Raw genomic sequence first — 206 nt, forward strand, 5'->3', positions numbered from 1 at the left:
CTGTGTTCTTGGTTCTCAAAAGGCAAGGAAAAGTTTCTCTTTGTATCCATGCTACAGTGGTTTGGTGGAATAGGGTCATAGAAGACCGGAAAGTAAAACAAAGGTTGAAAAAAAAAACGTATATATTCCTACACGCACTTCTTGACCCTAATTAACAATGACATGAACAAACATATGGTTCTCTCTATACACATTTCCAAGGTCAT

Source organism: Penaeus monodon, chromosome 15, assembly GCF_015228065.2.
Source record: "Penaeus monodon isolate SGIC_2016 chromosome 15, NSTDA_Pmon_1, whole genome shotgun sequence".
Taxonomy (NCBI): Eukaryota; Metazoa; Arthropoda; class Malacostraca; order Decapoda; family Penaeidae; genus Penaeus; species Penaeus monodon.